The sequence below is a fragment of the Apodemus sylvaticus genome, chromosome 9 (assembly GCF_947179515.1).
Source record: "Apodemus sylvaticus chromosome 9, mApoSyl1.1, whole genome shotgun sequence".
Classification (NCBI taxonomy): Eukaryota; Metazoa; Chordata; class Mammalia; order Rodentia; family Muridae; genus Apodemus; species Apodemus sylvaticus.
This window is the reverse complement of record NC_067480.1, coordinates 114,698,698-114,726,170: the sequence shown is the minus strand read 5'-3', so window position 1 is coordinate 114,726,170 and position 27,473 is coordinate 114,698,698. Positions and strand designations below refer to the sequence as shown.

Below are 27,473 nucleotides of genomic sequence, written 5' to 3'. Positions count from 1 at the left end.
CTTGGTCTTAATCTTTCTGTTTCAGGAGACATATGTTTTGATTATAGCTGACCATAGAACTTTATCATAATATCAGATCAGCACATAATTAATCAACACTTAGCATCAGAAAAAGATTTAGGACTGGTGAACAGGACTCATACCTAACCAAGATACTACAAGGTTTATACAGTCTTTAGAATAACCTGGTTCTTTATTATTGTTATTATTATTATTATTATTATTATTATTATTATACTCAACCACTGTTTCCTCCTCTCCTCACAGTCCCTCCAATACCTTCTCTCTACACCCTCTAACCACTTTTCTCTGACACTAACAGGTATACCCAGAGATGACCACTAATGGTTATCATAGACATGCCAGTGCTAAAATTTTGTGGAGAACGTCTTCTTCTTCACATTTGTAATTTTTGTTTGCATTATTTGCATAGACTACATTTTAGTGTTTAAATACACAAACACTTTAAAGGATTTGTGCACTGGGTTCCATCTGTGGGGAAATGCCAGTTGTTTCCCAGGGCTTCACACATGCTAAACATAAAGGTATAGTTCTATTTATTTTTTGTTTATTTTTTATACTTGCAATTATAATATAAGTATACATACACATTTGCTCTCTTTCTCTCTCTTCTCTCCAAAGCTCCCATATACTTTCTTACCCTTTTCAAAATTCATACTCATCTGGACATTAATTCTTGTTACATGCATATATGTACATGTACAGAAATATATTTTCAAACAACTTTGTCACTCAGCTCCATGGGAATGGAAATAAGGCTATGTATCCATGGCCAACCATCCATGTCCCTAGAATCCTGCACGGGCTCCTGAAGCTGCCGTGTGATGTGTTACCAGCTGGGTCACCAGAGTGCATCTCACAGTTCTGAAGGAGTCTGGAGCTGAAGTGTGAGGAGGGTCTTGTTCCCTTGGGGCATTGCAGAGCAGCCTTCCCTTGCCTCCAGCAACTCCTTGTGGTTTCTGTCCACCCTTCCCATACTCTGACTTGTAGATGTCTCACTCCAGTCTCTCTGCTCAAACATCCTATGGACATGTCTGAGTCTTCAAATGGCCTTAATGAGGACACCAGTCATGGGGTTGGGACATGTCCCAGCAGCACTGCACAACCTCATCTCAAGTCCCTACATCTGCAAAGGCACTGCTTGCAAAGGAATCCACATGAGCATGAACTGGAGGGGGAGTGGGGGCACTATTTGATCCACTACAGTCATTGGGCCATACTGCCTCCCTCAAGGGATATGACTGCTCTGAGGAACTCTTTGGTCCAGGAAACCATGAAAAAAATCCTCTTTTGATATGGCATGACTCAAGATATATTACCATTTGGCTATTGATCAAGCCATCTCATAAAAAAGACAGTTGTCTTTTACCTGCTCAAACAGGAAGCAAAAATTCATCCTTAACTGCTCTGTGTACCTTGCACATTCCATGCAAATATCTTTTAAGAACTAAATATTGTCTGTCAGGTTATATATTACAGAATGACATACCAAGAGAGCAGCTCTGATAAGTTCACTCTCATGAATGGACCTGCTGTTCCAGCTCCTTGCCTGATCTTGACTCATACTGATGCTGTTTCCAGAGATTTGCTTTGAGAACAACTTCAGGAAGGACTGCTATAACAAATATTAGCTGCTACTTTTATTTTGAATTAACCATTTTTCCAATTTCCTTCTTGAACCCCCCCAAAAGAAATTATTTACCCAAATCATCAGGAAGCAATCATAAGAAGACTGTTGTCCTAATTCTTTAAGTTTTAGTCATTTAATGAATTATAGATATGTTGTCTTTTTAAGGGATAATTTACAAATAATTATAGTTTTGGACAAGGATGAAACTAAATAGCATTCCTTTCCTTTTCTCTTCCTTCTTTCTTAGGTAAAGGGAAGGGGGTTGAAAAGATAAAAGGGAGATAGCGTAAATTATGAGAAATTAAATATATTGATGGATTACTACATTTAAATTGATATAAAACATTTTATAGCTATAATCTGACACTGGTAGAAATCTTTATATTTTGATGCAGAATTGTTTTATATTTTCTTACATTGGTACAGAATTTATATATTGATACAGGCTTAAGGTTTTCATTGGTATAAATCTTTGTATATTGATACAAAACTTAATTTTTTTTTTACTCTAAGATAGGCATTGTGCCTATACAACTCATTTAGAAGACAAGGTTTACTCCCAGTCCTTTTTAATAGCTGCTATTACATACTATTTAGGATACTTAAGTAATGCAAGTTAATAGATTGTCAAAATGATGATTATATTAAATTCTCATTTAGTTAATTACAATAACATGTTTTCAAGGTTATTCACATAGTAAATAGTTAAAAATAGTCAATGTTTAACAATTTGAAAGAGTTAACTCAGAAACTTAAAAAGGGTCAGGGGCTGGGTTGCATTCCTTAGACCACAAAGTGGAAGGAGAGACCTAGGGGTGAGGATGCATTCCAAAGGACTGACTGGACTGACCATTGGCCATTTACCTCGTCCCCTAGTGGACCAATCTGTTTAAGGATATTACTGTTCTACCACTCACATTGTGGCTAATGGAGTCTGCGTGGGGTCTGTATAAAAAGTCCTCGGCTTGGATGGTGGGGGTCACTCACTCTTCATATACAGAGTGACCCTAGCATGCTAGTATTTTTAATAAAGTTTCTCATGTGTTTTGCAGCAATTCCGTCTGCCCTTGGTTTACTCAGGGGTCCCAGGTAAGCTAAGACTGTTCAATTTTAACAAATTTGGCATGCTGTATGCAGATAGATGGTTTTCAATAGTGTCAGAGATCCACCAAATATGGCATTTAAGGTTATTTCATTAATAAAAGATCTCATGACTACTAGACCCGTCTGTGCCTGACAGTACCTGTTGGGTGTTTCATAGAAAAGAAAGAGAGAATGAGGAATATGTTTGGTAGAGGTGGAAGGGGCTGCCTCAGTGGAAAGGCAGAGAGAGGGGGGGAAAGGAGAGCTTTCTCCATGGGGGGACAATGATTTTCATCTCTCATGCTCATGGCTTTTCCCTACAAGAGAGAGATGATACATCTACGAGCAAGAGGCACAACAAGTGTAGGAAGAGGAAGGGGCCGCAGGCAGTGAAGACTACCGATTCACAGAGACAGCAAAATGGAGGCCGAGGAACACCTAGGACTCCCCACACAGGTATGCGACACCCAACCTCGGCTGCCAACTCTAGCTGACCAGCTCTTTAGATTCCCTACCACACACCCTCTCTTGTATCCTAAGACAGTTCTGATACCCTAAAGCACTAAGAGAAATTACCCAGCCCTCTCCTCCCCTCTCAATGTGGGAAAGCTAAGGGTGCCTGGAAAAAGGGTGGGACACAGCCTCCAGGAAGGCCAGTACTTTGGGAACAGATTGGGGAGAGAAACCAAAGCCTCCCACCAAAGCCTCCCTCTCCATTAGAGGTCTGTCTGAGACTTGATTGTTCTGAAAACACTATCCTCATGAGCATCCTGCCAGCCTTCCCTTCACTACCAGCCAGAGTAGTTCTCACCCATGGAACTAGAAGGGTGTGAAATAAAGCCTTGAGAACCTCCCTGACTTCATGTCCAGCCTCTTATTTTATTATTAATGTATCAATAGTAATATATTCACCTATGTGTGCTCTAAATCTAGGCACGTAATTACATTTATGTATCCACAGCATACAGAAGGATATAGACAGTCACCTTAATATTCAAAAGTCAGACTGTATGAAATCACGGTCCTTCTTAGACCCAATTTTCCCATCTGTAAACAGGACTGGTGTACATTAATTGACAGGGTTGGAGCAGTGTTCTGGGATACATTAAGTGTTGAATAAATGATAACTATGATCATCTCTCTAGTCCTTCCTATAATCAGTTATCTAATACTTGATACTATGATCAGTTACTGAGCTCTCAGTAAGAGCTGCTCTTAGTAGCAGTGCTCACATGTGGACGGTTTTCTCTTCACCAGGCTATGCCGCAGTACACTGAGTTTTAACAGTGCTCTCCTGTGTTAGTTCTCTTGTCTTACAGATAAGAAACTTGAGGCCCACTAGACCAAAAGGATTTGTCCACGGCTAGAGAGAAGCCCAGCTGGGGAAGAGCAATGGGAAGCAGAAATTGCCCAAAGGTCTAAGTCTAATTCTTGGAATTAGAACCCTGAGTTTTCAACCACCCTAAACCAGAGGACCCTTTGTGGCAGTACAAGCAAGGCAGAGGCAGCAGAGACAGGAGTTGAGGCCAGGCAGAAGGACTCCCAGTCCTGCTGAGTGCCCCTTTCCCCCAGCCATCCATGTAAATAGCTCAGCAGAGCCCTCTGAGTGTTTTTGTAATTTGAGTGGGCTGCAGGCTCCAAGGAGCCCTGGGGCTGCCAGCTTTCATAGGATTGCTGCCTCTGGGGACCCTGAATTTGTAAACATCGCCCCAGAGGGAGACACAGGAATGGAGGAGACTCTGCCTTTGGCAAAGTTTCCCCAAACAGGAGGCAGGGTCTTGCAAGAGGAGGAGGATGTAAAATTGTCACATGTCAGATTGGGAGGCAGGATCTCCATTGATTCCTGGATTACAGGCTCTCTGATTTCAGATCTGTGCTCCAGCTGGTTAGTGGTCACCCTGGCAACTCCCCATCCTTCTGGCTCAGGCTTTTATAGGACTCCTGGAGCCAAGAGATTCAGATGTAAATAAGGTGTGAAAGAAACCATCCTTCACAGAGGGATGTTATCTCTCCAGTGCCACATAAGCCATATTGATAAATTAATTTCATGTTTTTGGGACCAAACAGCCCTGCAATTTTTCTATTTTTCACCTTATTGGTCTCTACAGTGTGCCATTAGTTTGAATTCCTTGTCATCTAGTCAGAGCCTGGGGCAGCCATTGAATAAGATACTCCTTGACTTCTCTGTTTACCCAGTCACTGGGGTGGAGACTCAATTTTCCCCCATCTTATTCCTGACTGCCTATTAAGAGTGGGAGCTCTTCATTGAAGAAGCGAGCACAGTCCTGGGTCAGACTTTGGCATTCATCCTTATATTCTGCCTCCCTAACATGTTTTAAATCTCTTAGGTTTTATTGTTTTAATCTTTGTACATTTAAAAATAGTGTTCTTTTTAAAGATTTATTTATTTGTGTATATGAGTGCTGTGTATTCCTGTACAGCTGCATGTCAGATGAAGGCATCAGATTCCATCATAGATGGTTGTGAACCACCAAACAGTTGCTGGGAATTGAACTCAGCACCTCCGTAAGAACAACCAGTGCTCTTAACCACTGAGCCATCTGTAGAGCCCCTAGCACAATTCACTGTAAAAGAATAAAATTCTAGTGACATCAGAAAATATTTAAGGTAGAATATTAAATGAAGACAAGCTAGGTAGGGCTGCAGTTGTCCACCCACCCACATCTTGTCCAGAAATAATGAAGACAGACATATCCCCAGTGTTTAATCTCAGGGGGTTATCTTGGGAGAAAGATGATTGCTAGTGACTTTCAAATTCTTTATATGTTTTTATTTGTCCCAAACTTTCTTCAATAAATCTGTTTGCTTTTCAAACTAGGAAAGGTGTAACTGAACCCAAGCCACCCAGGGTCCACCAAGATGGTTGACAGTTTCCTTATTCATAACATGAAAGAGTTGGACTAACTTTCTGTTTTCTTTTGGTATCCAGAGAACTGATTAGAAATGGCCTATCCCAGGGGTAGAAGGGCATACTTGGGACTCTAGACTGGGGTCCAAAGGCTGCCAAATGTCACACACTGGCAGAGCCTGGTTTGATAACACCTCTATGTGCACAACATGGTATTTCCTTGCCAGCTTGGTGGCCTTTGAAGTTCCTAGTGCTCTTCTAGGAAGAAGGAACCAGGAAAACTTGGCTCCTTCTACCAAGCAGCCACTTCTCCTTCCCTCCAGCAGAACCTCTGACACACGGATCTCTTGAGTGCACTGCCTCCCAAATGCTTAAGCTGTTCCTTTGCTCCTGTAGCAGCCCAGCATGTGGCCTGTCATGATTCTCCCTGCCATCTGGTCCTCCCTGTCATCCTGGTCCTCCCTGTCATCCTGGTCCTCCCTGTCATCCTGGTCCTGTCATCCTGGTCCTCCCTGTCATCCTGGCAGTTGGTGTGTGTCTTCTTTTCCTTTCTTTTACTTTATTGCATTTTGCTCTTCTGATATCTTCCTTTAAAGCAAAGCCCATTTAACTGTAATCTGATTTACTCAGAGATTTCTGCAGGCATTTGAAGCTCTCCCCTCTGGATAGTAAATAACTTTTCAGCCAGTCTGGTAGAAGCAAGGAAGGTCTTTCTGGGTTGGCATGCAGGTTTGCTTGAGGGGGCTGCATGACCTTGGGCCTTGGCTTCAATATAGTGCAGATCCAATATAGTAGAGGTCCTATCCCAAGCTGACGTGCTATTCATGCTGCCTGGGGGCTCTCAGAGGGCTTCGGTCCAGTATTATTCTTTTATTCTCTTCCTCCAATTGCTAGTTATTAAACACAGGGCCTTGTGCATGCTAGCAAGTGCTACACCCCCACTGCTAGTTATTAAACACAGGGCCTTGTGCATGTTAGCAAGCACTACACCCCCATTGCTAGTTATTAAACACAGGGCCTTGTGCATGTTAGCAAGTGCTACACCGCCATTGCTAGTTATTAAACACAGGGCCTTGTGCATGTTAGCAAGCACTACACCCCCATTGCTAGTTATTAAACACAAGGCCTTGTACATGTTAGCAAGCGCTACACCCCCATTGCTACTTATTAAACACAGGGCCTTGTGCATGTTAGCAAGCACTACACCCCCATTGCTAGTTTTAAACACAGGGCCTTGTGCATGTTAGCAAGCACTACACCCCCATTGCTAGTTATTAAACACAAGGCCTTGTGCATGTTAGCAAGCGCTACACCCCCATTGCTACTTATTAAACACAGGGCCTTGTGCATGTTAGCAAGCACTACACCCCCATTGCTAGTTTTAAACACAGGGCCTTGTGCATGTTAGCAAGCACTACACCCCTGTTTGTTTGTGCCCTTGTCACCTTAACTCTTCCAGAAGCCTGCCCCAGTCACCCATGCCAGGAGCTTCCAGTTTCCCACGGGACACATTGCTTTGCAAGTGCCCTTTCAGAGCTGGGCTGAAATGCCCTGGTTTTTGTTGATTTCATTTAGGGGTAGTGTGTCAGTATGCAGAATCTAACCAGTGGGAGGGAAGCAGGCAGCCCTGTATTTCTGGAGCCCGTGCAGGGTTCTAGGGACATGGATGGTTGGCCATGGATACATAGCCTTATTTCCATCCCCATGGAGCTGAGTGGCCTTAGGGAATGCTCACCAATCCGTTCTAGTCTTGTTTTCCTCTCTGACACAGAGAGAAGTATTTTCTTACAGGGCTGTGTGAGCATTGACTTTACTCTGTGAATGCATGGCGTTTGTAGTGCCTGGCACGCAGGACATATTTAGAGTTGGAATTGTTATTGCAAGTCTATTTACATACTTGCCTCTGAACCCAGAGCTCTCCTCTCACCAAGTGATACTAAGTGGTCGTTTTGCGTCTGGCTTTGCAGTGTCTACTGAACCTAGAGAAGGCCATGGGCTACTAGGCATGTGGACGACTTGTCCTCATTTTCCTGCATTTTTCCTCATACCTCCTTTCATTCAATCCAGATCCCAAGGATGAGAGGTAGGGGAAATTGGATAAGAGGTAAAGGGAGACTGATAGTATCTCAACATAGCCCAGGCTACCCTCAAGAGCCTTTGAATTCCTTGGTCCCTGCCTTCACCCCCTGAGTGCTGGTATCAGCACAGGAGCTGCCACATCTGATTTATGTCATTCTACAGAGCCAACCCAGGATTCCATGCATGCTAGACAAGCACTCTCCCAACTGATCTATGCTCCCAGCTGAGACAGTTTTCTTCTGGCCAGGAAAGAACTGTAGTGCTCTGAGTGACTCAGACCTGATGGAAGCCAATTTCTTTACACGTAGAATAGAAATGATGATGAGGGGTCTGTGTGAACATGCTAGGAAATATGGGAGGACCCTAGGGAGTCGACTGGTAATAAATATCCTTTGTTCTTTACCATATCCTGGGAATGGGGAAGATTCTGACTGGAAAGATAGCGATGTGTGTTTGTGTTGGAGACACACACACACACACACACACACACACACACACACATGAGTAATTTTTTAAGTATTTTATAACTTTTTCACTTTACATTCTGCTCACATCCCCCCTTATGGTCACCCCCTTCCACGGCCCTTTCCCCCATTTCTCCTTCCCCTTCTCCTCTGAGCAGGTGGGGGCCCCCTTGAGTACCACCACCCCACCATCCTGGCACATCAAATCTGCAGGGCCAGGCTCATTCTCTCCCATTGAGGCCAGACAAGGCAGCCCAGCTAGAAGAACATATCCCACACCCAGGCTACAGCTTTTGGGACAGTCCCCACTTCCAGGTGTTCGGGACCCCATGAAGACCAAGCTCTGTATCCAGCCCGTGTATGGAAACAGATATTTTTACTATGGCCTGAACTTAGATGGACAGAGCAAAGTATCACTGTTGTGAAGTCAAGTGCCCTGGTCAGGGTCTGCCATTGCTTTCATGTGGGTGCTTGTGTTGTGATGGGATAGTCAAGGTTTCTCCAAGTTAGCTGCGTGTGAGGTTAGGTTCACTTTGCATCTCACCCCATCAGACTGATGGGGCATCAACTTCCCCTTCAGACTGCCTTGCTGTAGAGACCTCTGGAGCTTTGTTATCCTGCTCAGCCCGAGTCAGCTGTGGAGTGGGGCCCACTACGGGGCAGGCAGCAAGGGTCTGGTGCAGCAACCAAACTAATGGCACCAGCACGGGGTGGGGAATGCTGCATCCAGACATAGGTCCCAGCATGACAGCACAGATTCATCAACAGAGAGGTCCCTGGTGCACCAACGCCCACAGTGACAAGAATGTGACCTGTCTGCTGCCTAAAGTGAGGGCTGAATCAGCATGTGAAGTGTTTGCACGTGTCAGTGGGGCAGGGGCTAAAGCTCTCAGGGCCCAAGAAGGTAGCAACTGTCTGAGCCTTTGGCTGTTCATGACTGTTTCTTTGGGATTCTTCACTTTTGACTCCTGTTATTTTGGGTATTTAGAAAGCAATGCATCCAGGCTGTATTCTCGTAGCTTTGTCCTAAAAAAATTGACTTTATTGAATTACAGTTTAACTGTGTTTGTGATCTATATAGAGTAGATGAAGAAAAAAAGTCCAAATCTACTCATTTGAAGCACATTTCTTTCTATTGCAGGGATAGAGAGAATACATTTTTCACATGGTCACACACAGTCTTCTTACAAGGATCCATGTTAGATAGATGTCCTTCTGGATTTAATGACAGGAAAATGTTTATCTCTACCAGTGGCTTCATGTAACAGGTTTCTCTCTTTTCACTTTAGCTGCCAGGAAGTGTCTGCTTAGTACTGTCAGTAGAGCTGGGTCCTTATGCACTGCTGTGAACATGCGCTCTTTTGTTTCATCTTAGTGGTCAGTTTTACTTTGACCCTTCCTCCTCTTCTGCTGTTTTATGTTCTTTCAAATCCTTCAAAGACAAGCAGAACTCCGGGTATGTACATGAAATAATTAAAAATGTGTATTCAAACCACAGCTCAAATGGCGTGTTTATAGCAGCCTTATTTTAAATAATAAATGATGGGAAAACAAATACCTGTTATCTGATGACTGCATAAGCCTGTGGTATTTTTTTATAATGCAATATTATTCAAATGTGAAAGAGAATAAAATTCTGATTCATGCTGCAAGGTGGATGAGCTGTAAAAATGTCCAATTTGGTGGCACACACCAGATTCACAGATTCCATTCATGAGAAAGACCCAGGACGGGTAATTCTAGAGGAGAGGGGAGACTCAGCATTTAATGGATATGGGCTTAAAACTGACTTGGAACTACAAAGAAGTGTTTAAATGGCCTTGTAATGGCTTAAGTGCCATTAAATTAAACACTATAAAGGCTAATTTTGCATTGCATGAATTGCTACAATAACAATACAATGCATATATTGCATGTAAATGTAAATGTATATATATATATACACATACATATACACACACACATGGTTGAGTTGAGATGTGGCTCAGTGGTTGAGAGCACTTGATGCTCATCCGAAGGACCTGGTTTTGATTTCCACTGTCGACATACTAGTTCACAACTGTCTGTAACTCCAGTACCAGGCAGTCCAACACCCTCTTCTGTCTAAGTAAACAGCAGCATGCACGTGGCACACATGCGTACATTCCGGCAAAACGTTCACACACATGAAGTCATATTTTCAATTATAAGAATATTTTTTATAAGTGAGTATAATATAAAGCACTGGAACAATAATAACAAAACCCCTGAAAATCTGTGCTAGCTTGTGCAGAAGGAGCACACTTCTCCTATCATTGCTCAATGTCTGTCCCAAAGCTTCTCTCCATTGAAGATGCCCACAATTCAGTGCCATCAAAGGCCACAGTGTGGTAGTGGCTGTACTGGGGTGTCCTCAGACCACACAGATAGAACCAGAGTAGGGACGGCTCTACAGAGAAGCCCTCCCTGCCAGAAGCTTAGCCCTGACTCCTGGCAGGCTCCAAAAGCTCAGGCTGGCAATCCACTTGCCACTCTCCCAGCTCCAGCTCTCCCTGGGTAAAACCACCAAGAATCGACACGTGCACCATGCTGCCCTCTTGTGGCCACCAGGAGTCTACACACAGACAATCTGGGCAAGCAATAAGCCAGAGGCTTTCAAGTTTGTTTACTGCAACCTCAGACAGGGATGTCCAAGGAACACTTAGGAGAGGCACTTGTCCATGTACAAAGCAGCCCCCAGATACGCACGCACGCACAACACAATTTACTGCTTCAGGAAGCCTGTATTAGGACTTTGAGTCTCCTTTCTCTCTCCAGAAAAAATCACGAATCTTTCCTGCCACTGCAATCCCTGAGCCTCAGGTGCAGACATCAAAGGGCATTGGGAGGAGACCTAGGGCAGCAAGTCTCCAGCATCCCTGTCTGCTTTGTGCTCCTAGCTCACTGTGCGGGGACATATCAATTCATCTGTCTGTCAAGTTCTTCCTCTGCAAAAACTGATCTAGCCCAAATTATCCTCCACTTCATTTTCCTGATTTATGGTTCAAAGTCTTGATCTTCTGCCTACCTCAAGTCCTCCCAGACATCCAGAAACAGAAACAACCAACATAGTATTAGACCCCTCACGGAGCCTGTGAAGGAGGTCGGTCACATCACCCACTTAATAATGTCCTGTGACCCTGCAGGAAAGGACAAGTTAGCTAACCCCACTGCAGGAGTAGAAACTGAGGCCAAAGAGGTTCTATGATATAGCAAGTCCATACAACCATAGGGCAGCAGCAATAGGGTTTGCCCAGTAATGTTTGTGCTGGACTCTCCAGCTGTCTCCATGGGGGGACAATGATTGTCATCTCTCATGCTCATGGCTTTTCCCTACAGGACAGAGATGATACATCTATGAGCAAGAGACACAACAAGTGTAGGAAGAGGAAGGGGCCGCAGGCAGTGAAGACTACAGATTCACAGAGACAGTAAAATGGAGGCCCAGGAAAACCTAGGACTCCCCACCCAGGTATGTGACTCCCAATCTCGGCTGCCAACTCTAGCTGACCAGCTCTTTAGATTCCCCACCACACACCCTCTCTTGTATCTGAAGAGAGTTCTGATACCCTAAAGCTCTAAGAGAAGTTACCCAGCCCTCTCCTCCCATATCAATGTGGGAAAGCTAAGGGTGCCTGGAAAAAGGGTGGGACACAGCCTCCAGGAAGGCCAGTATTCTCTCTTTCTTTTTTCTTTCTTTCTTTCTTCCTGGGATTGTGTGATTTCACTTAATATTATATATTCTAATATCTTCCTATCTTCTGAAAACTTTATCATTACATTTTCTTTAGAGCTGCATAAAGATCCAACATACATATCCACTTTTGTGTTAGAGTAGAGAAATGTGGGTGTATTTTATTTGATTTTCTTCATTTTTTCTCGGTATTCTTTCACTATATTAATAATATTACTTTGTGCATGAACTCTGCTGTGTTAAATCTTATGTTGATTGATGAACTTCATGGATATCTCATATATGGTAGAAATGGTCACAGATACAACTGGTTGATAAAGCTCCTCTTCTCAGTGCTGGAATATGAACACAGAAGTAGTTCCCAGATTGTATGGTAAGTACTCATGGTGGTTCAGTTATGCTTATAATCTGATGAAAATTTCCCATAATCTATGGAAAACAGAGAATAAAGAATTGAACAGTATTCTACAGATATTCCTCATGCACAATGATTCTGTGCAACTTCCAAATCAGAACACAAAAGTATCCATAATAAAATTATCTAACTACTGTAAGTGTTATACTGAGGCTGACTGCATGATATAAAGGAAGGTAAATCGCCTTGCTGGGGTATATTGCTGGGGTAAATGTCGACATTTAGAAAAAATGTCTAAAGTTATTGTTTTCAAAGTATTTATCTCCAAAAAGGGATGTGGGGGAAAAGAGGCTCAAAATGTTAATAAAAATTATTTTTATTCATTTTATTGAAAATAACTTATTTTAATGTATATATTGATAGTCAATAATTAAAGTTGCTAAAGTTTTAGAGTCCCAATCACAGTGAAATGAACAAATGAAACATCTTAGGAAGGAACCTTATTTATAAAACTTTCTCAAGTGGCCATTCTTGTGCACTTAGAGTTAAAATGACAAGCCTGCCTGCCCTGCCCTCTAGCCCACTGTCCTTTGCCCTCTCTTCCTTCATTTTCTTGCCTTTTTGTTGTTCCTGGGCATTTCCTTGATGAAATACATCAGTATGGCCCCAATTTGCTTGCATAATTCTACCAGAGCTAGAGTATGGCTGGGATCAATTTGTGGATCCAACCAACAGATTAGGGAACGACAACACTAGGGTAAATACCATCACTATCCCTTGACTTCTTCCATATTTTATCATTTATTATATTGGGCACTTGAATTCTGTCAAAGTGACAATATACTAACCATTTATTATCTGATCTCCAGAAGCTGAGTAAATTATCTTTTATAGCTAAACGTCTTTGAGTTTCAAGGACAATTAAAATTGAGAATGTTATTATAGATTGATAAAGTGGTATGAATAGAATTATTTCTATCCTTGAAAACAGCTATGTCAGTCCTCAAAATGTGTTGCTCAGAGGTAAATGATAGTTCCTGTTAAATAAAATAGAAGCTTTTCTATACAAGGAGACTGGGTAAGTTATAGTGTGAAACACCTGGACACCTAGTATTCAGTAATGCATACTCAGAGTCACAATGCTGCTGCAGCAATCTGTGGAGGAAAATGTCCATCCTGGAATGAGCTCACTTATTTTCCCACGATGTCTCTACACTCTTTACCATTGCATAAAACAATAGAGCTTGACACAAATGAGAATATAGTATATCATTTAACATGTGATGTTTGACAACCAGGACATGGTAAAGTATTTTAATGTAGAACAGGTTACCTGCAGCTCACTCAGTCAAAGTAAGCTGTACAATCTACAAAACTGCTCAAGTCTAAATCAATATCTATTAAAAAAACACAGCAACCATATACACACAGAAGCACACATGCACATACCCACCCCCCCAAACACACATATTCTACCATACAGACATCCAAATACACTCACACATCTGACAATCACAAGGAGACAACACAGAACAAGTGCAATATTTTGAAAATTTAGCTTGTGCAGTCTTGTCATTAAGCATAGCACAAAAGGAAATAATGAATAGTTCTTGAAAGGTGGATTAGAAATGAATAATCCAAATATTTTCTTCATTTCTTAAGTTTTAGGAGGGGAGGAAAGAGTTTATTTAACTTACACATCCTCACTATAGTCCATATTGAATGCAACCAGGACATGAACTCATTGCAGAAACCTAGAAGCAGGAGCTGATGCAGAGCCTGGTGAAAGATGCTGTTTATGGTTTCCTCATCAGGGTATGCACAGCCGGCTTTCTTTTTCAAAAGAAAAAACACATTTATTTATTTTATATCCCAATATCAGCCCTTCCTCTCTTCCATAGTGCACCTTCATTCAAGTCCTCTGCACAGTCGACCTCTGTGTGTTACCCCCAACTAGAAGTTTCCAAGAAACAACCCCCTGCCCTTCAAATCACTGAGGGACTGGGCACATTCTCTACAGGAACATCTCTCAAACCTTCTGCTTCTGGCTGCTGAAAGCCCATGCTATCTTGAGCAGCAACAGAAGACTTAATGCTTTCCTGTAGGACAGCCAAAGTCTGGCCAAGGAAGCCATCTTGTTGACCATGGAAGCCAGGACAAATATCTATGTAGCCTGCAAGTCTTTGCAATTTTAGTGGAAACAGAGACAATTTGGTTTATACTTCTGCTACAATTTATTCTTTTCAGAGTTTGAGGATGTAGATTTACTAACTGTAGCTTTAACAGGGCAGACACCTAAGCTTATTTACCAAGACAATAGCTAGCTGCCTTTCTAATTCATTTAACTGGGATCCCAGGCTACAGTTTTCTAAAACTTGTAGGCCTCTTGTTGAGAAAGCGAAACAGTGTACCTTGAAGACCTACTTCCTTCTTAAAGAGACAATCTCACAAAACAAGTTCTATGTAAACTTTTTTTCTCTTAATTTATTTAAAAATACTGCTTTGCAATGACTACTCTCAGTTAACCAACATCTGGGATTCCTGGTAAATGAATTGAAACTGTTTCAAGCTAAAGTAAATTGTTAGGGTCTATAAACCTGCTTAAGACCCATGTTCATTCCTTAGAATTTCTAAGGAAGTAAAAGCTTAAATAATTAGTGTTCTAAACATTGATTTACAATTGTAAATGAAAGTTATAAAAGTGTAAGAAAGCAACTAAAGGTAATAATGTTTCAGATTTCCTCTCCTATGCTATTGTTAGATGAAAAGTTCTAAAGTTCACAATTTTAAAATGAATGAATGGAGTTCTAATAGGCTATTAATGTAGACCTGGTTCTTCAGGCTTTTAAAATATTGATGCTAGTGGCTTGGATTAGTGGTAGATACTTTTAATCCTGGAACTGGAGGCAGAGTCAGGCAAATCACTTAGATGGAGGCCAGCCTGATCCTCAGAGTGAATTAATATGTAGGGCTACATAGCAATTAATATACAAACATACATATATACATATTTATAAATACATATTATTACTGTCAAAATTTCTAAGTTTTAAATTTTTAAGGATGTCTTCTAAATATAAACTTGAACATTATTCTACTAAATACTTCATTTATACGTGAGGGAGTTGACATGTATTCACCACATTAGATCAAATGGACTCCAGATAACTATTCTTGTCAATAGTTTAAATAATATGTTAATAATAATAAGTATAAATAATAAACTATGTTTCCCTGCCTGCATCCTGTTCCAGAGTGTAGAATTCCTACTTCCTCCTCTCTCTCTTCCACTCCCTCCCTGTTTTATAGCCTGGAAGTTGTGTGTGAAAAAGCCTATATTACAAATGTGTTACTGAAAGTTTGTTAATAAAAAGTAGTTCCCCTCTTTATGGGCATGACTAATCTCATTCAATTTGCTCCCTAAATGTGGAATATGTCGGGGGCAGGGCACGAGCAGGGCGGAGTGGCCACAGAGGAGGAGAACTTGGCTGCCTTGGAGAGCAGCTGAAATGCCTGTTCTTCAGGCAGGGCAAGCTGGAGACTGAAGCCATTCACCTGGTCCTGCCCTCAGATGCAGCAGAATGTCTTCCAGTATCCGGGATCAGGACTGGTTCCCCAAGGCGAGGCCAGCTTCTCCCCGATGCTGAGCCCTGGGGGCTCCATGGTGCAGATGCCTGTTACCCCTCCAGCAAAGCTCTCTGCTCCAACAAACCCCGCCCACTTCTGGGTACCAGTCACCAGACATGAAGGCCTGGCAGCAAGGAGCAATGGGAAACAACAATGTGTTCAGTCAAGCTGTCCCGAGCCAGCCTGCACCTGCACAACCAGCAGTTTACAACAACATGAGCTTCACCGTGTCCATGGCAGGTGCAAATGCGAACGTTCAGAACATGAATCTAATGATGGTCCAGATGCAAATGAGCTCTCTGCAGATGCCGGGGATGAATGCTGTGTGCTCTGACCAGATGAATGATCCAGCACTGAGACACACAGGCCTCTACTGCAACCAGCTCTCATCCACTGACATTCTCACAACAAACGCAGATGGAAACCAGGACAAGAGGACAGAAGAGTTCTTCTGTGGTGACTAAGGACTATAGGAGCTCTACAAGTGCAGCAGGTTCAGGTGTTTGCTGACGTCCAGTGTACAGTGAATTTGGTAGGCAGGGACTCTCACCTGAACCAGCCTGCTCCACTGGGAACTCAAAAGCCCACATCAGGACTACAGAAGCCCCAGGCCCAGCAGAAGAGCCTCCTTCAGCAGCTACTGACTGAATAAGCACTTTTAAAGGAATGTGAAATTTAAATAAGAGACATGCAGAGTTATATGAATATATTATATAGTTCTCTGGGATTTTTGATATCTCAATCTGCAGCCATTCTTCCAGTTAAGGCATATGGAGAAAAAAAAAAAGAAAGAAAGAAAAAAGTTCACTTTTGGTGGGAGATTGAGAAGTGGTTTTTGTTTCCTTCTTTGTAAAGTCCTTGGATATTGAAAAGAATAACAAGGCAAAACAGTTGGACAATCTTATTTATTGAGCCAAAAGTTAATTATTCTTATTTTTATAATCAGCCATTGGCTTCTGATCTAGATGAAGGCTTTTGGAGGCCCAAAATAACAGGTTGGGAGGTAATGAGGAATACCACCGCTCAGGCCCATCCCTGCCCTGGAAGAAGAGCCTGTGGGCCTTGCCTGTCTGTCCACCAAAGGCTGTCCCACTCCTCCCACCACAGCCCCCTCCCCTGACCCAGGCAGCTCGTGTGTACAGTCATCTTCTTCAAGCAACTCTGTATCTGTTGGCATCAAGAGGATATTTTGCCTCTGCATATGCAACCCTTCTCTTTTTATAAAGATGGATGTAAACCAAGGAAACCACCTTCCAGGAAAGAGGATGAGAGGAGTATATTCATCAATGAATCCAAAATGCAGTTTGGGGGAAAATGCAATAATTTTTGAGGAGATGGGAGAAGGACTGAGTTCCATCAATATTGTAGATATGATTTTCTGATTAAGTCTGCAGGGAAGGCAGCCTGTTCTTTCTGCTTTTATTCTGTTAACAGCAAGGTAGCTAAAGTTATTTAAAATAAAATTAAGTTCATGATCCGAGTAGCTTTTTTCCCTTAAATCTCACTGTAACTATATTTTTATTTCTTGTAGAAATTAATTTTGTTCTTTTTAATTTTATACTTTTTTCTAAATTCCTGTTTGTTTTTCTAAATTTGTGTGTGAAATATAAGGTTGATGGAGTTGCAATTACATTTGGCTGGTGATTTCATTATCCCAGTCACTGTGAAGCCATGCTAGGATTTACTCTGGGGCTCATCAAAGTGGCACCGCTGGAAAAGAGCTATTGTAGCTGAGCTCAAGGAGACCACCCCAGAGCATCCAGGCTCAGCTGATCAATCTGCACAGGCCACGTGTATGAAGGGAAGTCAGTGCTCAAAGAAAAGCTCCTCTTTTGTTGCCTCAGAATAACTTTGGGAATTTGAACTTCCATCAGTGCAAATGTGTTTCTCTGTTCTGCTCCGAGGCCAACTGTTACCATGTTAACCTGTCTTGTTAATCTCCCACATCCTGTCTCATCCTGGCCCCGAGAAAGGAGCCAGTGGACTGACTCTAGTGCTAGCAGTTGTGCTCCAGGCTGGGCAAGCCTGAGTAAGGCGTGGCCAGAGCGGCCAAGGGAGACTGCAGCACTAACCTTGCCCAGTACCCTGGGCCTGTGGCCAGCAACACTGACCTTCGGTACCGGCTACCTCTGCTCACACCGCAGAGAAACGGCCATAACAACCAATGCGGATGAGGAACGTGGACCCAAGACTCCAAGGAAGAAGCCATTTCCCCAGATCCTTCCTTCTGCATCTCACCAGCCCTTATACAAACAACTCCACTGAACAGCATCTACTCAGAAACAACAGGAGTTTGAAAATGGTGGAAGGGCTCATGTGGTAGCAGCTATGAAACAGAAATAGGACCCTCAGCTACAGACATTATCTTTTTAATTATTTCAGAAAATGCATCCCTGTTCCTATTCATTTCAAGCTTGAAAGCCCAGCCATGCTACTCTAGATCCTTCCAAACTGCTCTAGGAGGCCGTTTCCATTCTCTCTGTGATAACGAATGTGCAGCCTTCAGGCAGTTCACCTTTGATTTCAGCATTCCAGATGAAGTCCCCTGACTCGGCCTTTTTACCTAAAGACCTAGAAAATAACAGCAGTAAGGAATGTTGGAGATGCTTATGTCCTCCCCATCCCCACTGCACATTAATGTATGCATGTCACCTGCACAGTTTTATAATTGCACTGTTTGTTTTATGAATGTACAGATTAAAATTATTGCTACATTTGAGGAGAATGAAATTGCTTGCTTCTATGTAATTCCTGTCAATCCACAGGAAACTGACTTTATCAGCTACTGAAAAGAATTTGTTTAAGAACCTCAAAAAAAAAAGTGGAATACATGCTATGTAAATGTGCTCCCAACAGTCTCAGCCCTGAAATCAATCACTCTAATCATAAGCAAGATATAGTGCTTATGAAGTAGTTCCTTCCTGATTGGCAGCTGATATTCTGGATCCTACACTTAGTGAAGATAGTTATGTTTTCTTACATTAGAAAAACCATAAACCGTGGCATCAAGGGAAGGAAATTGTTGCATTCGTCATTTTGGAGCCAAGAATAATTTAATGATAATGGTATCCTGAAACCATTTTCCAATTCCTAATAAATATCTTTCAAACACATCTTAATGTATTATTATTTCTGTTTCTCCTAATCAGCAAAAATTAGCAAATCTTTACGGAGTGAGCTATTCACTAAAATCAGTCAATGATATATAACACAGAGTAAAAAGAGCAACCGTAGTATAGCTGAATATCATATTCTCCTAAGGATGTTATCATGACTCCTCATTTTAGGCAACCCATATACCCATTTTTTTTTTAATCTGTAAGGTCCAACACAGGAAAGAACAGATATTCTGTTTAAATGAAAATATGATTTCTTATGCCTCACGTATCTTCCTGTTGATACAGAAAGAAAATAGTGTCAGGTTGGGAGCTTGACTCAGTGATTAAGAGCATTGGCTGTTTGTCTAGATGACCTAGGTTTGGTCTCCAGCTCTCATAGGATGGCCCACAACTGCCTCTAACTTCCTGCATTTCCAAGGGTCTTGGAAATGACCTTCTGACTTCTATAGCTGATAGACAAACATGGTGCGCACACACATTCATACAAAACACTTATGCTCAAAGAACAAAAATGTTAAAAAATATTTTTAAAATCCTGACTGCAAAATGTGCTACTGTAATGGTGGCACAAAAGATGTGGGAGTAAACAAACCATCTGAGTTCAGGCCATGTCATATAAGATGGGATGCTCTGTACATGTTACAACAAGGATAGAAAAGTACTCTGGCAATCAGAAGACAAGGAATACTACAGAGTCAAACAGCCAGAGAAATCTCACACAACAGATTTGTTGGGAGGGGAAAACCCAGAGAGGTATGTGGAGAGAATATCTTCTGTTTGTATAGATCAGACACCTGTCAATTAAATTCTGCTGGCCAATAGTTTAGGCAGACTGTAGGAGGTGGGACATACCAGAAGCAGAAAGTATTTTGGGACAGTGCTGATTGGAAGATTCACCTGAGAATATGTGACAAGACAGGCCCATGGTATCTGAGCAAAGGTAACCAGACACACAGCAGAATATGAATTAGAATAAATGGGTTAATTTTTGTTATGATAAAGTCAGAAATTGGTCTAACTATATGACTAGAGTATTTGTAAATATATGTTGAGTTTGAGTCTTATTCCTGGGAGCATGGGGCTGGGAGGAAGAACCAAACTTAACTTCTACTGGGCTGGCTGCCTCTGCTCAGATGAAAGCCAGCAACAAACTGAGTAGAAGACAGGGATATATCCCTGTTCTTGGGGTTGGGCACAAATCTTTGAAGATAGGAATTGGTGGGATTTCAACATGTGTGCTTGGGCTACTCTGTAAGGATGGAGTGTGGATGGGGAAGTCTGAGGCCTGCCTGGAGGGCAGTTAGAGTGTTCTCTGCATAGAAATTGGCAGTTGGAGGTGCTCAGGAGAGTTTTGCCACTCCTGTGCCTCAACGGATTTACACACATATTTGACACTGCTTGAGTGGCCAAGAACAGAAACTAGATATTCAAAATACTTAAATAATATCAATCCTACAGATCTAAAAATACATGCATATATAAATAAATGTAACAATTTAGTTGGTTCTTGTGATACTCTGATATACTCATAAATCAGTGCCTCATTTAGCCATCAGAGGAGGTTTTTCATGCATCTGATGGGAACAAATACAAACAATCAGACATTATGAGATAGAGAGACAGAGATACATACAGAAAGACCAACAAACAGACAGACACACACAGAGAAAAGAGAGAGAGAGAGAGAGAGAGAGAGAGAGAGAGAGAGAGAGAGAGAGAGAGCAGCACAGCACTCGATATGAGATACTTCAATTAAATACCTCTCCTCAGAGTTCAGGAAATCCTGAAGTAGTAAAATAAGAATAAATAGTATACTTTCCATAGGATAGACTAGACACAAGGAGAACAAAGCCTTCTAAGTCAACTGATCAAAGCTTATTTGTATACACAGACAGTGAGGCAGCAAACATAGGGTGTACTGGGGTGTGCAAACAAGTCTTCCCCAAACCTGTCTTTCAGTTTAGTATTTTTATAGGACTCCTGAATGTGTAAAAATATGTCTCAGTTTCTTGTGTCTTCTCTTGAGCTCTTTCCTTCTGTCTGTTTGCGAAGTCTTACTTTGTTGAGCTTTTCTGTTTGGTAACCTAAGTTTCATTCTCAAATTAAATATACAGATCTAAAAGAGAACTCCCTTCCTGAAATTATCTGCTGGCCTCCAAACCTTTATCCCTTTAGTGATCCATATCAAACAAACAAGCCAATAAATGCTAAGTATCTTAGATGAGAGTTAGAGAGATGCTTTAGTGATTAAGAGCATGTACTGCTCTTGCAGAAGATCCAACTTTAGTTTCTAGTACCTCATAAGCTGGCTCACAACTATGAAAGTGGAAGGTAACATAAAGCAACATCTGAAATTGTCTTCTGACCTCTACATTTGCATGCTGTTTGCACATATCCACCACTGTTCAGGTGACATTCCTTACAGAGATGAAGGTGCATCTCTGTATTTTCAATTGTTAAATCTGTAGTGACAAAGAGCTAAGTGATGGCAGGAGTTTGATGCTGTCATTTCTGAACCATCACTGTGTTTTAGATTTTAAAATTTGCTGATCTACAGTTGCTCAAAATATGAATGTCATTGCCTGGTGGCAATCCAATAGATATTCTGGCACTGCCTTACTGCTGATTGCTAATTACCAATATCTGACAGCCAATAGAAAGGTCAAAACTACTGGGGTTGACCAGGGCACGAGACAGACAGACGGGACAAAAGCAGATGCAGGAGTATGAAAAGATACTGATGGAAGCAGAAGATAGGGAACAGAGCTGTAAACAGCGAGAACCAAATGGGTAGGTAGATTGTTGTACAACCTGAAGTAAGTTGAAATGAGCTATCCCATCAAAATGCCTACAGCTTTGATCTATCCAGAAATCTATGTTTTATTTATGCTGTAAGCTGCTCTGTGAAAAGCCCTGCTTTCACCTATGCTCACAACAATACACACCTGCAAAACAGTATGTGATGCAGCTTCTTGGGTGTTTGGATGATTAAACTGATAGATAATTTCATGGTTTCCTAAATAGGGGAATCCAGAGAAGCTTCCATCCCTCTTCCAAACTCAATTGACCTTCCTGCCTGACAAGTATAGCCCAGCCTTCCCACATCTTTCTCTTGCTCAAATACCCTTTGAGCCTTGGTAACAGGCTTCAGGGCAGCAATAGAGCCCCTGAGATCAAAGTCTTTGATTTATTCATTGTGCTGTATGCATAAAGGCAGAGAAAGCCCACACAGGACTAAGTACACATGTATGAATGCTCACATCTACAAGCATAATCTCTCACTCATGGAGACCCTCATCTCTGTACATACTCATGTATCACACACAATTGGAGAAACCTCCCGTGACAGAGAGGCACATGTAGACACACATACTGCAAAATGGTTGTTTACAATTGTATAGCTATTTTCTCTACTGTACTCTTGAGAAACCGCCGTGAGTCACCATGAAACCAGACTTGTGTGTTAGTTCATGATAAATAACTGTGGCATCCACTGCTTCCTCCTTTTCCTGGACTTCAAACAAAATGTGTGGGACCCTAACAGCTGTCCAATCATGTTCTCTCTTTCAGATATCTCTGGATAAAATCTGTAAGGGTCCTGGGATGCCAACTGCAGGACCAGTGTGGTGGCCAGTCTTTCAGCCTGGTACGTCTATCTAGAAAGCCATGTCACAGATGGAGATAGATGCATAGTGCTCTCACAATGCAGAGGGGAGAGGCACTCAACAGTAAGTGACAGGCATGCCACTTCCCTAATTCATCTTAGAATCTCTGTCTCCTCAGGTGGCTCCAGTCAGTCTGTGGAGAACTTCATCCCGCTGCTCCCTCTGAATCTCTCTTGACCATTTAAAGGTAAGTCGCCTAAGAGATCACAGCAACAGAGCTTGTGATCAATGAGTCTTTCTTGTCACCTGTGTCTTTAAACTATTTAGTATCTTTTAGCTTATGGCAGCTATATTGGTGATGTGTGGAGTTTGGTTCTCCAGAACTTGAGCATGCTATATCAGTAACCCTGGCCTAAATAGAACATCAACATCACTGTCACTCAAAGCTCACTGAACCTGAGGCAAGAAAATCATGTGGCCAGCCTGCCTTATATGGATATCCTACCTCAAAAATGCATGATTGTCATTCAGACAGGTCACTGTACCTGATACCTCATAGACTAAAAATGCCTCTTACTATGCTAACAGGAAAATGTCAGCAGCAAGGAGGATAAACTGCTCTTTAAGTGTGTTAATGAAATCACCTGAGAGGTTCTTTGCTTGTGGATGGAGAATCACCAACATATCAGCACAGCCCTTCTCTCCTCTCTAGAATTGGCTTTACTTGCGATCAGGTCTAACTATGTAATCCAAACTGGCTAGATGTCTTCGTGTACTTCTCTCTCTATCCCAAGAAGCAGGACTTGAGATGTAAGGCAGAATAGCATACTTTTTGTCTTCTGGGTGACTTATCTGATTACCTTGAACCTTAGTGAAAAAGAAAGGAAAGATATTAGCAACTTTCTACCTAAACTATCATGAAGTTCAGAGCATTTGTTCCTTCTTCATTGCTGAATTTCCGCATCCCATGTTCCTTCAGGCACTGTTTAAATTTGGCATTTAACTCAGCCCAAAACATATATATGTAGTTTATCCCAGTCACACTAAACTCCTAGAGCAACTCCTGAGGGGCCTATGCTCAGGGCGCTAAACAATAGGAAAATTGGCAAGATTTTCTATCTTTTATTATCTCCAACAGGTTCTCAACTTGTAGCCATGAGGTCTCCTCAGAAAACACATTCAGAGTCTACAACATAAATACTATTATTCTTTCTCTGATTCAAATCAAGGAGAGCTAATGGCTGAGTAGGAAGTCCATATACACCAGGCTAAAATATTCCATATTCTCCATCTCTTGCTGTCTTGGGATTTTCAGGGACTTTAAGCTTCCCCTAGAACTCCACACTCTCTACTTCCCCATGGGTTCTCTGCCTGATCCCCCACCCCACCTCCCCTTAGGTACATGCATCAAGACTGAGGAGACCCAGGCAGGCTCATGAGCTGGTACACGGTTACAGAGTTCTATGTTCATGGATTTCTATTTTTTTCAGAAGACTTTGTGCATGTGAATTTTTGGTCGATATGTAGGTATATGAATTCATTATTAGAACCAAGGTCACCCAAGGAAATTAGAAATTGAGTAGAGAACTTATGTGCAAACATATAGGTGCTGAGATCAAATAAGTTCCGATTGAATGAGATGTTTTTTTCAGTACTGAGCCATGTCTGGAGCCTCACCCACTGTCCATAAATTAATTTCTACTCTACAGAGCATTGGAGATTAGAATGCTTTGTGTCCTCCTCATGTTTTGATCTAGGAACATTTACAAGTGATGACCTGGCCCCTCAGCCTAGTCCTGTACTGATAGTACCACCTCACTTACAACTCTGCATTGGCCAGCAGCAAGTCGGTCTGGGGATTGGGTTGTGTCTTTGTGTACAGGGCCAGCTGTGATATGAAAAGACCTAATCTGTGTCTTCACTTAGACCAACAAGCAAGGAGAGGTGAGAATAATAGGGAAGGATCTAATAGGAGAAGTGAAGAAAAAGTGTGTGTCTGGGACAGATGTGGAATGGAATGTAAGCATTGCAACAAGGACACTTAGAGATTCACTTTCTGTACTCATTTAGGCACAGACATGTAAAGGGCCAGTGGTAAGAAAACCTTGTGGGGAGGCCCGGGCCCCACCCTGGCCAGAAGGGGCCTGTGCAGCAGTAGCTCCTGCTAGCAGAGCAGATCTGCAGGGAGGGCGAGAGCAGAGCAGGAAGCGGACCTTGTGCTGCCTTCCAAGCTCCTTCTAAGCTCCTTCCAAGCTCCCTTTGTGTTCAGGGACGCGGATAGTGACCACTGGGCCCTCTGACTGGCCCGAACTCGGGGCACGGGGCTTGGGAAGGTGGTGCTGCTTGCCCTGGCGCTCTAAAGCTTTAAGTTCAAGAACCCTGTTGAGATCTCACTGCAGGAGCAGGAGGTGTTGAGCTTGTGCAGTGAGCAGGACTTGGAGGGCTTGCTCGAAGGGATCAGCAGCCATGGCCACCGCGGTCTCTTCCTGACCTCCTCTGTACAGGTGATTTGCACAACCGAGCCTGGCCCACCGGCCCAAGGCAGCCAGGGAGCTCAGCCCGCTCCGCCAATGCGCCGCCCAGCGGCTTTGAGCCTCTGCCCGACGTGCCGCCAGCCACCTTCCAGCTCCTGGCAGCTGGCATCGCCAGCTTCCTTCCAGCAGGGGCGCCCTACAGCCGTCGCCCCAGCAGCTCCTCCAGGGTCACCAGGCCAGCCTAGGCAGTGATGATGACTGGGAGGACGAGTGGGACGACAGCTCCACGGTGGTCGACAAGCCAGGTGCACTGGGCAGCGGCGCATACCCAGACCTTGCAGGCTCGGCAGCGGCGGGCGGCAGCGCGGCCAGCGGGTACCTCTGTCCACACGCTGGGACCTGTCGCTGGGCTCACCTGGCGTCTCGGCACCCCCACCTCAGCAAGTGTCTGGAGCCAAGAGCTCCGCCACAGTGAGCCTCAACCTCAATCACTTCTCCACCTCGGTCAGGTCGGGCCGGGAGGCCTTGGTGCTGAGAGAGGTGTCAGGCTTTGTGAAGGATGGGGACAATCTGTGCATGGTGCTGGGTCCCTACGGCCCGAGTGGCAAGAGAACCCCTACCCTTTCCAGTGCACCATCTACGACCCCACCGAGCAGACCAAGTTCAAGGACTGAAGAGTTGCATCTCTTACAAGCTGGTGCTCATGCATACCCAGGTGCCCGCGCACAGGTGCTATCAGCACTTGGACTGGCTGTGTGCGTGCCTGGCAGAGAAATTTCCCGTCATCTCGGTGCCCCATCTGCCCGAGAAGCAGGCCACCAGGCGCTTAGAGGAGGACTCCATCTCCAAGCGCAGGAAGGGTCTGATCTGCTGGATGAACCACATGGCCAGCCACCCTGTGCTCGCGCAGTGCCATGTCTTCCAGCATTTCTTGAACTGTCCCAGCAGCACTGATGAGAAGACCTGGAAACAGGGTAAGCAGAAGGCTGAGAAGGATGAGATGGTGGCTCCAACTTCTTCCTCACTCTGAGCACACCACCTGCCGCAGCCCTCGACCTGCAGGAGGTGGAGAGCAAGAAAGACTGCTTCAAATCCTTCCCCAAGATGGATGACAGCGCGCTGCAGCTCAACCACACTGCCAACGAGTTCGCGCGCGCAAGCAGGTGACTGGCTTCAAGAAGGAGCATCAGAAGGTGGGCCAGTCCTTCCTGGGCCGCAGCTAAGCCTTTAAGCTGCATCAGCAGGCCTTGTCCGCGGGTCTGAACCAGGCCATTGCTTTCCCTGGAGACGCCTATGATGCCATCAGCCATCTCTTCGCTGAGCAGCCCAGGCAGGCCATGGACCTGGTCATGGACTGTTAGCACTGTATCAGCGGCACCTGGCCAACTTCCCAGACATCATCCATGTTCTGAAAGGAGCTCTTACCAAAGGAAAGGAGAGTCGGCTACACGGGGAAGAAGGGAGGATAGAGGTCCAAAAGCTGATGTCATTCAAGACCGCTGTAACACTATCTCCTTCACCACATTGGCCGAGATTCATCACTTCCATCAAATTAGAGTAAGAGACTTTAAATCACAGATGCAGCATTTTTTACAACAACAAATAATATTTTCCCAAAAAGTGACCAAGAAGTGGGAAATCCATTTTGTGGAGGAATAAATAGATAACAAATCCTGATATGGTTAGTCTGAGATTCAAAGTAGATATAAAAATACCTTTTCTGTGGAGCCTGGAAGTGAGAATCTTTCAATAGAATTTAAATTTTATTTTGCCTTCTTCCTATTAAACATCAAATTGGTGACTAAAGTTGGTAGACAAACTACTGAGGTCTGAGGCTCATTTAGTAGTCAGACTGATGGACAATTGTGATGTCAATTATCTAAGGCTCATGCCATTTGACACACTGAAACATACATTGCCTTTTCTTAGACTTAGTGGCTTCAAAAATATTTTTTGTAATTGAAAAATTGTAAGGAATAACATATTTTCAGAAACAGATAGATAGATAGATTGATAGACAGATAGATAGATAACCACAATAATATATGTGCAACAATATGAGAACTATTTGTCCAAAGTATTAGGATATATATACATCTCCAAAGGTTCTCAGTTTCTAGTTTTTTAAACCTATTCAAAGTGAATGTGAAAAGGACAGCATGTAGATTTCATCAGCACTGTGAACCTTAGAGTCTAATGCATGAAAAAAATCACAGGAATCTTTGAAGCCTATAGAAGAAGACACACACTTATTAGGATTCAATAAAGTTTATGTAGCTAATTTATGTTGAGGTCAAGGAAATACCCAGGTTCTCCTAAAAATTAAATCTAATTAGTTATCAGAGAGTCCATATATTCTAAAATCCCAAGATTTGCCCAACTCAAGATAGATTACATATGGATTCCTGGTGGTTAGAATCAAACAAACAAAAAGA

The 27,473-nt window shown here is 42.9% G+C and overlaps 1 pseudogene; it reads left to right on the top strand.

Moving 5' to 3' along the window:
- Window positions 1-19,882: 19,882 nt before the first annotated feature.
- Window positions 19,883-26,697, top strand: LOC127692023 (sorting nexin-18-like; annotated as a pseudogene).
- Window positions 26,698-27,473: the final 776 nt, after the last annotated feature.